We start from the raw sequence: 17,004 nt of genomic DNA, 5'->3' as shown, positions 1-17,004 counted from the left end.
AAAATATGCTTGGGGGTGTTGTGTTTGTTTAAGAGTGAGTCAGTTCAATGTTGAGTATTTCCAATAGCAGGCCTTTAAAACTTTGCTGACAGTCTTCCTCAAATAGAGCATCTTTGCCATTTAACCCTACTGAAATCCAAACATGGTACATTGCTTGTGTTGAATTGTGTGTGGTGTAGAGAAAGGATTGAAATAATAGGAAGCAAAAGGTTTGTGCTGATGTAACTTTTTAAATAATACTCTTTTTAGAAAACCGATTAATTGGCAATGATGCAAATCAGTGCCAGATTCTGTCTCCAGTTTCCCATCTTCCTGGGGCTGACTGGGATTATTTCACATGAGTATACTGTATCACTTTTCACCTGGAGTTTACTACCATTTGAACCAAAAGCTGTGACATGGAACTTGGATGTGAGTCATTGTCTTTTGTTGGGAAACATGCAAACAGTTCCCTTTCAGAGTAGTTTAACAGTGCTGTAATGAATTTTCCAGTGTTTGAACCTTTAAGTTTAGTTGCTTCCAGAAGGGTAACCATGTTAGTCTGTTGCAGCAAAAACAAAAGCCTTCTATGCTGTAAGAACTAGTGCAATGAAAATCATTTTAACAACCAGTCTTGTGCAGTTTAAAGACTAAAACATGTATTGTGGCATAAACATTCTTGGATAGCAGTCTACTTCATCAGATACATAGAACAAGGTGGTGGGCACTGCAGGGCATGTCACAACTCTTGATTTAGAATAAAGCGTGAGAAGCTGGGGGTGCTGAATTTTGGCATCGTACAGGGTGCCACAAAATTTTCAGACCCCAGGGTCATCCACTGCAGGCACCTCCATTGCCCTACCAAAATTCCTCTCCATTTCAAAAAAACAGTTGGGTAGAAGGCAAATGGACCCATTGTCCCAGAAACAGAAGTCCCAAACCACTTTTGATGCACAGAACCAGTTGTGTGAGACTCTTTGGATCCAGACCTCAATATACACATGAATAAGCCTATGTCGCCTCCAGGTACGTTGACTATTATAACCAGGTAGTACTTAACACACAGTGCCGATTAGTGTGGCACTACATTTAGCATTAGTCAATGAATTAATTAGCAAAAAGAAATGTAAATTATACTGGTAAAGTGTATGCGGTGTCGACCATTAATTGAATCCGCCTGCAGGTGTGGCTACTCTCTTCAGCTGGAGTAGGAGGAGTGAGAAAAGAATGAAAGACTCAAAATAGCCTTTAAAAGAAAATTAGACTCATTAACTAAAGAAACAGAGGCATAACCTTTTAGATTGTAATTACAGCTGCTATGAAATAAGACCCTTGAATTTTAGCACATTTTACAGCTACATGTGGGGCTTCTTCCTCTCATTACATTTTCTTTGCAATATGCACTGGGATGCAGCATATATATTTCCCAACCCCCTCTTTTATTATTGATCTTGAAATTGCAGCCAACTAAGTCCTACTCAGAGCAGACCCATTGAAATTAGTGGGCCCATAAACTTAAATCCATTAATTTCAGTGGCTCTACTCAGAGTCAAATTTAGCTGGATGCTAAATTAAAATGACCTCCCCACAAAAGCACCAACTGGATAAAATTCCCATTAAACTGTAACAACTGTTTGCAACCAGTGTTCCAGGACAACATGGGGAAATGTAGGAGGGTTTCAGTAGTTGGGGGATCATTAAATGCAGAAATGTTTCCCAGTAAAACATCTTGTGAGTTCCTGGTCAGGTGGAAGTTCTCTGAAGTGTATGACAGTTGTACTTATGTGTACCAGTGAAACAGTTATGGAACTTTGACTTTTTCACCAATCTACTGGCATGTCACACAAAGTTTCCTTCACACCAGTGTGCATAATCATTGGACAACAGGGCTATTCTCCAAACTTTATGCACATGCATCTTTCTGTTCCTCCATGAAAACAAAAGGAAAGGCCTGCAAGCTGGTTTGATGCTCCAAGTTTTGACACTTCACTGTGGGTTTTTTATGGAATCAAATAGCACAGAAATGTGTGCTAAACATGTGTTATAGTTCATTCATTTTCCAAAGGTGGTATTTGCCATACCTGCCAAGTCTCCCACTGAAGAATGCGGGATCAGCAGCGGCGCGGCACCGGAGGTTGCGTAGAAGCAATTTCCGGGGCCTCTCTGACCACGTGTGGGCACCAGAAATAGGGCAGAGCAGCACCGGAAGTCGCTTCTACGCATGCCCGGTGGCCATCTTGGTGGTGGCCGCATGGCAGCGGCCGGCCGCCGCCATGCGGCCACCACCAAGATGGCCGCCGGGCATTCATAGAATGACTTCCGGTGCCGCTCTGTCCTATTTCTGGTGCCCACACATGGGCAGAGAAGCACCTGAAATGGAGCCTCTCTGGCAGGTAGGAAATCCAGGGTATTTCCGGGATTTTTCTCTTCTCCATTTGGGAGAACAGCAGGAAACGGATTAAAATCCGGGGGGTTCCTGTGAAAAAACGGGATACTTGGCAGCTATGGGTATTTGCACCATGCGAAGGCTCAATTATAATGTGGGAATTAACAGGGGAATATTAGGGAAATGGAATAAACTGTCATGTGAATGCAGGCATACACACACACACAAATAACTTTCTTTACTTTTCTCCAAATATATATTTCAACGGTTCTTTTTTTCTTTTTAAAATGGCCTATGTTATCGACTGACAGAATAATTTCTGGCTGAAAGTAGCTTTGGCTTCTATTTTTCATTCATTCTGGGAGTTGCTTTGGGTAGCTTAGAGTATATCTGTTCTCAAGGTCCATTTGTCAATTTTGAATGAATGGAGACCAAGATTGTCCCAATGAAAGTCAATTAAGCTACACCAGGGATGCAGCTGGCTCAGAAAACTCTGGGCAATACATTATTCCAGGATTGCACTTTCTTCTGAATGTGAGCAAAGGAATTTTGAAGTACTCTCAAGTCTCTTGTGGCAGCACTGATTTGTGCACTCTCATCCATCTAAATGAAGCATGAATAGGAGAGCTTCCCTGTGTCTTTTGTCCAAAGGTATTTGTAAAACCTACACAGCTTCTTCTGATTTCCCCTGTTTCTTATGTCAGCACCTTCTGTGTCCTTTATCAACGCTGAAAGAAGATTGTCAGTCTATATGTGAAGACAAATGTAAGATGAAAGAAGATTTCCATCAAATTATCCAGTTGCCATACTAATCTATACATAAAGATTAGTATATGTATATAGTATATAGAGAGAGGGGGGGGTAAAGGGACCCCTAACCATTAGGTCCAGTCATGGATGACTCTGGGGTTGCGGCGCTCATCTCACTTTACTGGTGAAGGGAGCCGGTGTACAACTTCCAGGTCATGTGGCCAGCATGAGTAAGCCGCTTCTGGCAAACCAGAGCAGCACACAGAAACACTGTTTACCTTCCTGCCGGAGCGGTACCTGTTTATCTATGACATGCTTTCGAACTGCTAGGTTGGCAGGAACTGGGACCGAGCAACGGGAGCTCGCCCCGTTCACCCTGTTGCGGGGATTCAAACCGCCGACCTTTCAATCATTACATGACTCAGACACTGTTCAGTTTTGTAAAACAAGTTTTAATTGTTATCTCCAGCAGAGGGAATGATCTCTGGGGAAAGTGGAGTGGAGTGGTATTCATGCTTCTGCTTTGCATGCACAAGGTTCCAGGTTCAATCCCCAAATCTCAGGGTAGTTATTGGAGAGACTCCTATCTGAAACACAGGAGGGCTGCTGCAATCAGTGTATGAGTTACGTGGACCAATGGTCAGTATGAGGCAGATTCCTGCGTTTTTTTCTGTCTTTATAGCACATATTGAAACACTCCATGAGGGACCTGCCAGTTTAGCCTCCTACAGGAAGTCTACAAGCAGGAATGGAGCAAAACAATGCTCTTCCCTTCTGTGGTTTCCTGCAACTGGTGTTCAGAAGCATTGCTGCCTCCAATTGTGGACGCAAAGCATGGTCATGAGGGTTAGTGGCCACTGGTAGCCTTATCTTTCACGGTTTTGTCCTCTTTTAAAGTGATCCAACTTCACAGGACAAGCGGAACTATTTCTACTCAGGATTGCTATTTCTACTCAGGATTGCAACCTTTCTGCTAGTTTGATATGCAGTTCAAAACTGCCTCATGTGGCAAATGCACACACATACGGTCCCATAATTAATTGGTTTCCTTTCACCCGGAAGCCTGGGTCATAACTACAGAGCACATGTGCTGTAGCCAGAATCCATTTACAAAGTGCCTAATTAACTGCACATACAAAATGTCTATTACTCACATTGACAGCTATTAATGACAGGGTGCCATAAGGAAGTTCGCATCCAAAGTGGAATTAACAATGCCCCCCCCCCAATAAGTATGCATGCATTTCTCAGAGGACTGGATATTTTTTTTTAAAAAAAGAAAAGCTGACTTAATGTATATTATTTGAAACAGATGCTTCCACCACCACCCCCTCAGGCTTAATTATCATCCACATCTACTTGGTTAAATGTGAACGCCTAAATATTTAGTGGACCTGCTCATTTGCATAATAGCTTGAATTGCAATTGAAAAGGCAATGATCAATAGTCACATTCTGTTCATTTAATAATGTGCTGTTCAGTAAAATTGATTTTTTTGTGGGGGGGGGCAGTTCCTATTGAGAAGCCTGGAGCCAGCACCTTACATCCTTGGGAAGCTGCTAGGGCCCCAGGGCCTCGCCGTTGATGTATTTTCTGGGGCCTCCTTCAAGCAATTTCCTTCTGCCGTGCACAAATTTAATTTCTGCACAATGCCCCCAACTTAGTATCACTCCAAGATGCGGCGGGAGGTTTAAACGGTGACCACTCATCCATGTGGCGATGCTAAGAACCCTGCCACTGCTGGCACTGTTACTGCCATGGAATGCTGCCAAGATTCACTGGTGGAGGAGAGGAGATCATCAGTGAGCCCCTTGCCCATGGCCCCTTGCCCAGAGTCCTCTCAAAACCAGAACTGACACTTCCTATTGATTTCATGTTAGCAATGCAAACTTGCTTTAATTTCCACCTTATGATTCAATTAATGTTTACACGGAAAGAAAAGTGCCTTTCTTTCAAGCAGCCACGGGAATCCAGGAGTTTGGGGGGGGGGAGAGAAGCTACTTGTCTGGTGGGCACTCCCCCCCCCAGCAATCATCCCACCTCTGGCTCCACCTATGAAGTCAATCCTGAATATGTATTGGGGGGTGGGGGTGGGAATCCTTAGCATCTAAACTATCCAGTTGAATGATTGACAGTCACCTTTAGAGGAGGAGAAACTTATCCCCAAAGGAGAGAAACAAGATTACTACTCATTTTTAAAATAACAAAATAGAGTGCCAATACAATCTCTTCATAAGAAGAAAGAAAATGAATGTTAACAATAGGATATGAAAAGGGCTCTCCTAGCCCACTTTAACATCTTCAGATACACACTGCCTGCATATTAATTTGATTTCCTCAGATATCTGCTTATGCCTTTCTCAAGAACACCTTATTGCAAAAGCAGCGTCCGTTTGCCACCACCTCCTTCCACTTATCACATAATTAGACCTGGATATGCAGCATCGCAGTGTTTTGCGTTTATCTCTTTCCCTGGTGAAGGTCGGCTGCAGTGCTTTTGTTCCACTCTCTGCCAAGGTCACCAAATGCATGCTGTTGTCTCTGTAATCTCCTGATAAACACATTTCAGTGGGCTGGAAAGTGACAGGGCACCTGCCTTTTACAATAGAAAGCAGCAAACCCTTGTAAAAACACGAAGAAGTTGCAACGGTCAGGAAGGAGCATTCAAACAGTGCAAAATTGGCCATGATACTTATAAGGCCGTTCGGAGTTCTCTGCTCCTCTCCACCGCCCCCACAAGAAAACTGATTCTTATTTGTGATTTGTGTTTTCTCAGTTTGCACACCCACTTTCTCCATGTCATGCATAGTTTTATGCCCTTTTACCATGTCATCTCTTACCTAGTTGTTCCATCCCCTTGATCATTTTGGTTGCTCTTTTCCAAAAAAAGCCCAGTCAGCAGCCATGTATCCATTCCAGGAATATTTCCATAAAAAACTGGGAGAGTCTACTGCTTATGGGTAAAGCACATACTTTTCATGCAGAAGGTCTCAGATGTCATCCCTGACCCTTCTTAAGGGATCTTAGTTACTAGGACAGACTTCTGCTCAAGTCAAGACCTTGGAGAGCTGCTGTCAATCAGAGTAGATGATGTCTGGCTAGATGAACTCATGGTCTGACTCAGTTGAGGGCAGCTTCATACATGTAGCTCGACCGACTTAGAGCACAAGGGGAAATCTTTACAGCTTGTCTTCTCCTCGACCTAGTGAGGAAGTTGCAGGGAAGCAGATGTCTGGATTTGCATCATGCAACGTTCTTGGCAACCGAAGTTCCTTTCGAGCAAAATAGTCCAGGCCAAGTGAGTTATCTGGAGTCTTGTCTGTTCCACTTTTGGCTTGCTTCCCTGCCTTGTTTTGCTTTCCAGCCCAGATGCTCACTGGCTCACTTGCTTAAAGGGTAGCTGTATCTCAAGCTCACTGTCTGACAGTCACTTAATATTTATTTGTTGGCACAAATGCTTTTTCCACAGTTCCCAGCCATATGCTACTGGGACAAGGAGGAACAGCTTTGTACAGTGCATAGCACTAAATATATAATGAAGTGGTTTATATATTAACAGCAACAGGCTTTTGCAAGTGTTCAGGGACATCATGCTTAAAGCACCTTGCATACATAACCACAGTCGTTTTAGAACAGTCCTGTAGGGTAGGCCAATATTATCACCCCACATATTTATTTATTTATTTATTTATTTATTTATTTATTTATTTATTGGGGGGATGTGACCATCTAAAGAGGCCGTGGCTGGGGTTTCTGTTCACAGCTTACACCAGTTCCGTGTCACCCATGATTCTCAAGGGAATGTCTGCACTACCTGATAACCACAATTGTTGAGTAATTTGATTTCTTTGAACTGGATTGAACAGCATCTCCCAGCCTAATTTGTGAGTTGGAACACAATTCTCATTTAGATTTTTGCTAGGAAGAGGGAAGAAATTCAATTCACCTTCTAATGCCAACCTAAGTAATTTACATTTTTCAAAACAGTTTGCAAACTGAAGTGCAGCTAACCTTTGAAATTCACACATTTTCAAATGTGGTGGTGCAGTTCTCCAAGCAAACAATGCATTAAAAAATGTGTGAGAAAGTGGGCATAAAATGCATATATTAGGGGAAATAAAATAAGAGGACTTATGCACAATAAAATGTTGATAAATTTTCATGTGGATAAAAAGATAAATAACATAACATAACATATAACATAACATAACATAAACAAATGCAGAAACATGAAGAATGGAACTTAAGAACAGAACAAAATGAGAGGGGGGGAATTACAGGTTCCTCCATCCCTAAATTTCACACTTCATCAAATTTTGAGGAGGGGTGGCAAAACTTGCCTATCCTATGATAAAATAGGTTTTGAAATGTGCACATTGAGATATAAAATGTATTTTTAAATACACATTTTGTGATGAGAAGAAGTACTATTTAACATTAAGAGGTTCTGCCTTGGTTTGCTTCTTCTCTTTCCTACCCATCCTTTTTTCCTCCTTTTGTTTTAATCTAAGCCTTTCGGTAGCTACTGTTTCATTATAATTAATTGTATGCAGATACATATTTAAATACAGATTTCTATGCAGCTTCTTTCATATATGTGTGTGTGTGCAGATAAATGTGGAAACAAGGTGAACCTGTGCTGATAAGTGAACACATCTGAAATGGTTACAGACTGGCAGTAGGCTGAACTGTCCATCCCTACTGCCAGTGAAAGATAATTTGGATGTTACATATGAGAGATATCTCCAACAAGAGCTTCTTGCTGTCAGCCTCTGGCAATCTTCACTTCCTCTCCACCAGTGCTCTGTTTTGACAGCAAACTGAACTCTGTGCTCCGAGGTGCAGTTTGAAGAATAACAAGATTCTTCCTTATCCGCTCGAAAGGCCTTGTAGATCCTCTCTAGCCTGAAAACCTTTTTTTGTGCTAAGTGTTTTCACCTTCTACAACCATTAAAAATATAACTTGCTTTTTGTAGTGGGGGGAGCAAACTGGTGTTATCATGAATCCATCTAGATGCAATGAGATCCTCCTAGTATTGAAGTTTTCTTTCACTTGCCGTTCCATAAACTAGTGTCCCTGGGGAAATTGTAAAATTCTCTGAGCTCCTGATAGCTTCCCTGAATCTTTCCATATGTTGCAAGTCTCTAATTTTTCAGAACCCTTCTGAAATGTACAATTTAGTCCTATTACCTAAGCTGCCTGCAGCTTACTTTTGACTCACTCTATCCTACTTCTTTCTCTCCGTTACTTGCAACTGGCCTCACCCAAAAAAATAAATTACAACCTGCTGCCTTGCTGGCCCAGAGATACCTTTGATCTTTCTCTTCTTCTATTGCTGTCCGGTGTTATCACCTTAAATTTGCTCCCAGGAACAACTTGATTGCTTTCACCAACTTAAATTTCACTGCTGCGCTCTTCCCTTTCACATCAACACTTGCCTTTCCACAGAAGGTGCCGCTTCTTTCAGCGTAGCCATGGATGTGATCAAACAAGATGGATTTGTTCACAAGCCACCTCTCCTCCTTTTGCTAGGTGCATGTTGGATACTCCTGTTTGAAGCCCAAAACTCACACATCATCAATCTGCAGACTGGCTTCATCAATCAATAAATCCTTCTGTGCTTCCTCAGAGCCCCTCTGCTTTTCACAGTTGGTAACAAACTCACAATAATAAAAGCATGAGATATGTTAGAAAAATACTGAGTTGGTTAGAAAAGCTCACATGCCTCTCTGGTATATGAGTCTTAAGTCACTGTGAGCATTATGAGATGTTTGAAGCTCCCCCCAAAAAAACTTTGCCACCACCTCCTCTGTTATAAATAGGAGGGGAAGCCTGACAATGCCCATAAGAAAACTCCAGAGTGATCTACGGTAGTAAGTAAATTTCCATGTGGTAACTACAGGTGAGGGAGAAAGACATTCAGCTCTCATTTTAACAGAAACCTACTGCACCTCCTCAACCAATATGCCAGCCAAAATACTTCTCTCCTTTGAAATTTGCACTTCTCTGGTTTCGCAATGCAATTCTTCATCCAAAGAATGCATTGATTTTCTTCAATTCATTATATATCATTGACCAATACAGTTTTACATTTTTACATTCCCACCACATATGATAAAAAGTACTTTCAGTCTCATACCTCCAACACTCTTTCTTTTCATTTTTATAGATTTTTGCCAGTTTGACCGGTGATACATAATATCTATACATCATCTGGGTATGTTTAGCCTGGAGAAGAGAAGGTTAAGGGGTGATATGATAGCCATGTTCAAATATATGAAAGGATGTCATATAGAGGAGGGAGAAAGATTGTTTTCTGCTGCTCCAGAGAAGCGGACACGGAACAATGGATTCAAACTACAAGAAATAAGATTCCACCTAAACATTAGGAAGAACTTCCTGACAGTAAGAGCTGTTCGGCAGTGGAATTTGCTACCAAGGAGTGTGGTGGAGTCTCCTTCTTTGGAGGTCTTTAAGCAGAGGCTTGACAGGCATATGTCAAGAATGCTTTGATTGTGTTTCCTGCTTGGCAGGGGGTTGGACTGGATGGCCCTTGTGGTCTCTTCCAACTCTATGATTCTATTATTCTATCTTCATGTAATTCTCTCTCAACAATATACAGTCCGTAAATTTCAAATTTATTTTCCACAATTTTATCCAATCTTCAGATTGTTTATTGTGATCTATATCTTGTGCCCATTTAATCATTACCGATTTTACTTCCTCATCATTAGTTTCCCACTCCAAAAGGATATTATATGCCTTTTTAAATAGTTCTGAATTTTCTCCTATCACTTCCTTTTGGAATTTGGAAACTGAATATGAAAAACCCTTCTTGTTGTCCTCTTTAAAGCTATCCTTTAGCTGTCTATGGTGCAACCAACTTTGAAGATGTTCCTTTATTTCTTCATATTCTTTAAGTTTTGATTTTCCTTATTGTTCTACCAGCAGCAGACTAGTCTGAAGTGTTTTGCACCAGCAGGGCATTGTTGCTCAAGAGAATGCATAAGCAGGTTGCTGGTATCTTTGTTGTTCAATAGCTTGCTCAATCTGTTACACAATGAAACAAAAATTTAAAAAATTCCTTCCAGTAGCACCTTATAGTCTCTAAGGTGCTACTGGAATGTGGGTTTTTTTGTTTGTTTCGACTACGGCAGACCAACACGGCTATCTACCTGTAACTGTTACACAATGAGTTACTGCTTGAACAGCTATTGCATTGGGTTTCTTCACTGCAGAACTTTAAAACTCACCCATTCACTAAGAGCCCTTGTGCCAGGTGACAGAGAGCTTTGGGTGCAGCCCCATGAATTGTGTCTAAAGTTAGTAATACCCATAAGGAGAACCCCTGAAATTAGTTCGAAAGCACGTCAAAATGCAAGTAGATAAATAGGAACCGCTATAGCGGGAACGTAAACGGTGTTTCCGTGCGCTGCTCTGGTTTGCCAGAAGCGGCTTTGTCATGCTGGCCACATGACCTGGAAGCTATACGCCGGCTCCCTTGGCCAATAATGCGAGATGAGCACGCAACCCCAGAGTCGGTCACGGCTGGACCTAATGGTCAGGGGTCCCTTTACCCTTTACCTTTTTAACTTAATTCTATTAATTCCAATGGGTCTACACCAAGTAGGAGTTGGTTGGATACATACAACCATTAATGTGCCAGTTGAATTAGGTTGTTTTCTGCTGGGTTTTCCTTGCTGGTTTCTATGTAGCCACAAACCTTGAAGCATCTGACTAATTGATTCAATATTATAGCTCACAGCTGGAGGGGAAATATATATTAGAAGACACAGGAAAGGACATATTTTCCTCACTTAGCAGTTTTGACCTTCTCAAGGTCTCTGCCTTAAATAATAACTGAAGTTGTAAGTAAGTAAGGCTCAGGATCCTTTGGGCACCTTGAACTCTCACTGCCTTCTTGTTTAATAGGCTCTCTGTCTCCTATAAGCGCCTCTTTCAGACTACCACCAGGACTGCTTAGAAATATCTGGGGTGCAACACACAGTTTAACCTCCGATTAAAAAGGATCTTGGGGCTTATTCTGTAAAGCACAAAAAGAACCTGCTTTGCTACTTCTGCAAGTCAAGCAGGTGCTAAGGATCAATGCTCAATCATTGTTCCTGAATAAAAGAGCAAAATAAGTCAACAAAATATCTGTATCTTTGCAGCAAACACACAACTTAAGAAGAGCCCACAGAAGAAGCATCTCTGTTCCTCGAGTTTTCCTGGATGTCTGCAAGTAGTAGTCCTCCCTACTGTTGCTCTATAGCAACTGGCATTGCTATGGGAAACAGCCCCTGCACATAGAGATTCAATTCATGGTGTGCAGCAGCAGTGAGGAACCTATGATCTGGGGCTTAGTGGTGGGAAGGGAACACAGAGAAAGAACTGTGATGGTGCCATAGGGGGATGTGCCCCGACAGAATCACTGGGGACTACCCCTAGATCTCAGGTTTGGGCTCTGAAAACTCAGGGTCTGGCAACCCTACCATCAGCTAATACATAGTAGGATCATGCCCCAAGGACCAACTCTCCCCATATGAACCAACCCAGAGGCAGCAATTATCATCTGATAATTTGTGTGCTTCACCATGAGAGGCCCAGAGGACGGCAACATTTTCTCCCCATTTATGGAACGGTCTACCCAGCAGTTACATAACTTTAGGTGCCAGGTGAAATTGTTTCTCTATAACCAGACCTTTGTCTGAGTAAATATTCCATGGCCTTTTAAATCTGTCTGTGGGATGGGGACTATTGCTTTATTTTTGTTTAGGTATGTATTTTGTGTATTTAGCATCTCATTTTGTATTTTTGTGTTGTGAACTGCCCTGTAACCAATGTCCCCACTGTGGATCCAGAATTGGCTTCCACAGTCACTTATGGACCCATTGTTAAAACCGTGTTTATGGAAGACTATCTTACTCGGATATGAGTGATCGCCAAAGAGAAATCTTTGGATAAAAGGCAGTGTATGAATTTAATTGGGACGCGGGTGGCGCTGTGGGTTAAACCACAGAGCCTAGGGCTTGCCGATCAGAAGGTCGGCGGTTCGAATCCCCGCGACAGGGTGAGCTCCCATTGCTCGGTCCCAGCTCCTGCCAACCTAACAGTTCGAAAGCACGTCAAAGTGTAAGTAGATAAATAGGGAAGGTAAACGGCGTTTCCATGCGCTGCTCTGGTTCACCAGAAGCGGCTTTGTCATGCTGGCCACATGACCCAGAAGCTGTACGCCAGCTCCCTCGGCCAATAAAGCGAGATGAGCGCCACAACCCCAGAGTCGGTCACGACTGGACCTAATGGTCAGGGACCCCTTTACCTTTACCTTTATTAATTAAATTAATTAATTAATTGATGCCATCCCCAAGGAGGTGGACATGGTTTCCATTCAATGGAAACTGCTTCTCCCCCTCAGCACTGCTCTTTGAAGCTATCTCATATGGATCAGCAGGGTGTGGGCTTTGCAAGCTTCCCCATGCTCACCCTGCTGCTGCTGCTGTGAGTGGGGGAATAAAAGGGAGAAAGAAGCTTCTTTTTCACCTTCATTCCCCCACCACTGCTTTGGGAAGGAGAAAAGAAAAGGGTGAGTTAACTTCCCTTTATGTGCTCCAAATTCCATTCTCTCCCTTTGCCACATACACAATTCTTCCTTTCCATTTTTGCAAACAGGGAAAGAAACAAGAGATGCTGTCGCAGAGCTCTGTCACCTCCTCTAGTGTAATATATGACAGCCCCTAGGGACTATATCCTCTTTTAGTCTTATGATTAAAACCATGGATGTGGCCAGTGCATCCATAGAGTTCCTATCAACGGTAAACATTCACCTAGGGGGCTTCTTTGCCCTGGAAGATGTTTTTTCCCCACCTTGTATCCACTTGGGAAACAAATTCCTTTATGTCTTGTTTACACAAGCTGTCTGCCAACATTTCTCAGAATACCAGCTGGAATTGTACTCTGTTGTGGAGATGAAACATTTAGTGATAGACTCAGGCCAAATGAGAACACGTTCTCCCCTCACAGAGCTACAATTCTCAGAGTTCCCCGTGAAGAAAGATTGACCATTAAACCACTCTGAGAATTGTAGCTCTGTGAAAGGAATAGGGGATCTCCTGACAACTCTCAGCATCCTTAGCAAACAACAGTGCCTGTGATTCTTTGCTGGAAGCTTTGGCTATTGAAAGTGGTCTAATATTGCTTTAAATGTATAGTGCTGATGTGGGGCCTAAGTATGGATCCAGGCAACAGACATACACCGCATGGAGTAGAATAGCTGGAATATGATTTGTGTGGATGCTTTGAATAGATATTAAATATGTAGATTCCGACCCAGGTGGCGCTGTGGTTAAACCACTGAGCATAGGGCTTGCTGATCAGAAGGTCGGCGGTTCGAATCCCTGTGACGGGGTGAGCTCCCGTTGCTTGGTCCCAGCTCCTGCCAACCTAGCAGTTCGAAAGCACGTCAAAATGCAAGTAGATAAATAGGAACCACTACAGTGGGAAGGTAAACGGCGTTTCCATGTGCTACTCTGGTTTGCCAGAAGCAGCTTTGTCATGCTGGCCACATGACCTGGAAGCTATACGCCGGCTCCCTCGGCCAATAATGCGAGATGAGCACGCAACCCCAGAGTCGGTTATGACTGGACCTAATGGTCAGGGGTCCCTTTACCTTTACCTATGTAGATTCCAACACTACATTCCAGAAAATACCTGATACTGTCTTTCAACGACTATGGGCGGCTTATTAGCACAGCATGAAAATTCTTATTCAAAATGTAGTTCTCAACACTCTTTTGGGAAGAAACTCCTGTGCCCTTGACATGCAGGAGAAATTCCACTTTTCCTATCATCGGAGACCCATACCAGGAAAAGTAGCATGGGCAAAACGTCTCCCCTCCAGCACAAAAATATCTGTCAAACAAAGAGTTGGCCAAGAGTTCAGGATGTGTTTATCTCTGTGCTAGTAAGTGAGTGTTTCATTCCCTTTCTCCTGTTCAGGACATGATCAAGTGGCTAATTGAAGACTAGACATTCAGTGCATTAGCAGAGCTGCATGGAGGATATTTCAACAGGCCTCCTTCAAGTGTATCCATCTAGCCTGTGTTGATAATAGCCTGTTCACATCCAACAGAAAAGCACAAAAATCAAACATAAAAAAACAGGCAGGGTCATCTGACCCATGTAATTGGAGGCCAGCCTCCCACATGCACATTTTAAGTCAGGCATCCCCAAACTGCGGCCCTCCAGGTGTTTTGGCCTACAACTCCCATGATCCCTAGCTAACAGGACCAGTGGTTGGGGATGATGGGAATTGTAGTCCAAAACATCTGGAGGGCTGAAGTTTGAGGATGCCTGTTTTAAGTCATTCATTACCAGGGTGGCCTTTTCCCAAGTGCCAACTGGTGCATCTTGCAGCAGGGTTGTCTGGCAGAAGGAAAAGAGATTGTTCAGGCCACCCAGGGTGAAAATCTTCACCACTGAGCAGGAGGAAGAGGCAAAAGAACAGGTCAAATCTAATTTTGCCCTAAGCAGATTCCAGCATTTCATATCCACATACACCCCTTCTGCAGATAAATACAGGTGCAAAAAGTTCAGTGAAAATGTAAGATCCACAAGGGTGGCTCCCAATGGACTTTCAAGATCTGGAGGACACTACTCCACCCTGCCTGCAGAGGCAGCATGGAGCCAATGCATTGTTTTGTTCCTTCCCACCTTCTTGTATACTGTTTGTACGCTTGTTTACTGTGACACACCTGCAACGATTAAGCCAAGCATTATGACAGATGTAGCTTTTTTTTTTAAAGGAAAAAACGGGGGGGGGGGGAGACCAGCATTGGTAGCAGCTTATGTGTTTGTTTTTTATCCATCCTTCACCATAAGGTGCCAGAACATATAGCAACAATAGAAAATATAATTCTGAAATAGATAAAACATCACAATTATTTAAAAAAACACACATAGAATGTTCCTAATGGAAGAGAACAATGTGCAAAGCATCTTAAGATTCAACAGTGCATCCCAAGCATCAACAGTGCTTGTCTGAAAGGGATCTGAATGAAGATGTATAAACTGGAATCCCAAGGGATTCTGTTCACCTTGACAACCATGAGATGGGAGGAGGGTTTTCCAGTTGGATCAAAAGCAACAGGGGGTAGGGAACCTATTCCAGTGCTTTGTTTTTGCTGAACAGGATTGAAGTGATGGCAGTGTAAATGGTGCTGAGGTTATTAATTTAAAGTGAACTACTGTGTCCTTCTTGGTTATATCCCAAAAATGATAAATGGGAGACAGTATTTCCCCCATTAGTTTCTTTTTTTTAAAAAAGATGCAAGAGGAAGAAAAAAATTGGGATAGACACATGGATTTAAGATACATGAGAAATAGCTTATGAATTTAGATTATGCTTTGACACGGGAAAAAATTGTACATTGACTCATTCATTTTAATATAGCAAAGAAAAATGGTATGTAGTGCCAGCTTTTAGAGAACACAGTGGGGTTTTGTGTGTGTGTGTGTGTGTGTGTGTGTGTGTAAAAATGATTATATAATAGCATCATTAGCACCTGTAATGCAGCTCATACTATGAAAATGTACAGAATCAATCAATCTCATCCCGTAACATTGGCCTTTTAATAGAGACAGTTGTTGCTGTGCTGAGCAAGAGAATTAGATTAGAAGATAGAGTGATACCTTCTGTCAAATCAATCTGTTGGTCTTAGTGTGCACCAATGCTGGAACGATGCAATATTATTCAACAACCAGAATTCTATAATACCTAAGAGCCAGCTCATGCTTCCACAAGGAGGTGGTGTGGGCATCATACAAGGGACTGTCTGCTGCAAGTTGTATAGACACTTGAAAGTGGCCCGACATCAGCAATCAATCATGATAACGAAGCCACATTCACACCATACATTTAAAGCACTATAATTCCACTTTAAACAATCATGGCATCCCCCGAAGAATTTTGGGAACCATAGTTTGTTAAGGGTGCTGAGAATTGTTAGAAGACCCCACAGAACTACGATTCTAATCATTTCCTGTGAAGAGGGATTGATTGTTAATCTACTCTGCAAACTGGAATTCTGTGAAGGGAATACGGACCAGGGGTGTCAACTTGAATAAAATATTGGTGGGGTAGTTAAGCCCCACCTCCCATTATCAATCACAAGACACGGTGCACACACACCATTTGAATAGCAATGAGAAAGTCCAAAGTGGTATCTTAGCACTTTGAAAGTATGGTGTGAATGTGGCTGTGTTCTCTAAGGTTGCATTCAGACACGGAATCACTTCCTCCCTCATGGAGTTGAGGGAGCATGATGTAGCTGAGTCTAGGAACAGAACTCTCTGGTCTTAACAACTTTATGCACAAACCAGCACTCAGAGGGTGGCGGTGTGGGTTAAACCACAGAGCCTAGGGCTTGCCGATCAGAAGGTTGGCGGTTCAAATCCCCATGATGGGGTGAGCTCCCGGTCCTAGCTCCTGCCAACTTAGCAGTTCGAAAGCACGTGAAAGTGCAAGTAGATAAATAGGTACCACTACAGCAGGAAGGTAAACGGCATTTCCATGTGCTGCTCTGGTTCGCCAGAAGCAGCTTTGTCATGCTGGCCACATGACCTGGAAGCTGTATGCTGGCTCCCTTGGCCAATAACGCGAGATGAGTGCCGCAATCCCAGATTTGGTCACAACTGGACCTAATGGTCAGGGGTCCCTTTACTTTACCTAGCACTCAAGCACACTGCATGGGAATTGAACTGACTATATCTGACTCCTGCCCGCCATGCGCCAGAGAGAATTCCAGAGTTTAACTCCACACTACATGAATTTCCACAGTACTTTCTTCTATCTGCCCTGGAACTTCCAAACTTTGTTTTCATAATTTCTAGT

At 42.7% G+C, this 17,004-nt stretch overlaps 1 protein-coding gene across 3 annotated transcripts in view; it reads left to right on the top strand.

Annotated features, from left to right (window-relative positions):
• The window catches only part of CDH13 (cadherin 13), a 606,507-nt gene that overhangs the window by 506,334 nt on the left and 83,169 nt on the right, over positions 1 to 17,004 (top strand). The window lies entirely within an intron of this gene.

The sequence above is a fragment of the Zootoca vivipara genome, chromosome 6 (assembly GCF_965207765.1).
Source record: "Zootoca vivipara chromosome 6, rZooViv2.hap1.1, whole genome shotgun sequence".
Classification (NCBI taxonomy): domain Eukaryota; kingdom Metazoa; phylum Chordata; class Lepidosauria; order Squamata; family Lacertidae; genus Zootoca; species Zootoca vivipara.
The sequence above is the reverse complement of the archived record's forward strand: the minus strand, read 5'-3'. Positions and strand labels throughout refer to the sequence as shown.